The following is a 679-nucleotide window of genomic DNA, read 5'->3' as shown; positions in this document are numbered from 1 at the left end:
CCAGGATTTTATTCCTTTAGGCCCTCCTATCCACTGATGCTCAAAGCCTTGGGATCCTTGTTATTTGCCCTTGCCTTTTGGTTTTAAGGGTTATTGGCTTTTTGCTCTTGCCTCTTGGTTTTAAGAGCTTTTGGCTTTTTCTGCTTGCTTTTTCTTTTTCTTTCTAATTTTTTTTTTTCGCCTATTTTAATATACCTGCTTTTTCTTGCTTCAAGAATCATTTTTCTTTTATGTCTCTTCCTTGCCTTTGTGGCTTGATTCCTAGTGATTTTTGGTATTTCTATCCTCAGTTGCTTCCAATAATTATGTGGAGGGAAGTGCATCCCCTGAAGTATCTCTTGATTTGCAGCCACATGTTCTACCACTGAGCTATAGATCCTTCACATAATTGTTTTACCACACCAAACTTAGGATGTTGCTCGCCCTCGAGCAAAAGAAGAGGGAATAGATGAAAAAGAAGATGTGGAAAGAAAAAACTAGGATTATGAGGAGGGAAGGTGGGGATCCTGTGGGGTCCACAGATCTTGAAGTGTTAAGGCATTTACATCCCTGCACCAATTTGGGCATGCAAAATGCCTTTGCACACAACTCTGGGCGTTCAGCGCCAGGTTGGTGCCCATTTTGGGCGTTCAACGCCCATTTACTAGCCATTTCTGGCGTTGAACGCCAGAACCATGCT

This window comes from Arachis ipaensis, chromosome B10 (genome assembly GCF_000816755.2).
Source record: "Arachis ipaensis cultivar K30076 chromosome B10, Araip1.1, whole genome shotgun sequence".
NCBI lineage: Eukaryota > Viridiplantae > Streptophyta > Magnoliopsida > Fabales > Fabaceae > Arachis > Arachis ipaensis.
This window is presented reverse-complemented; position numbering follows the sequence as displayed.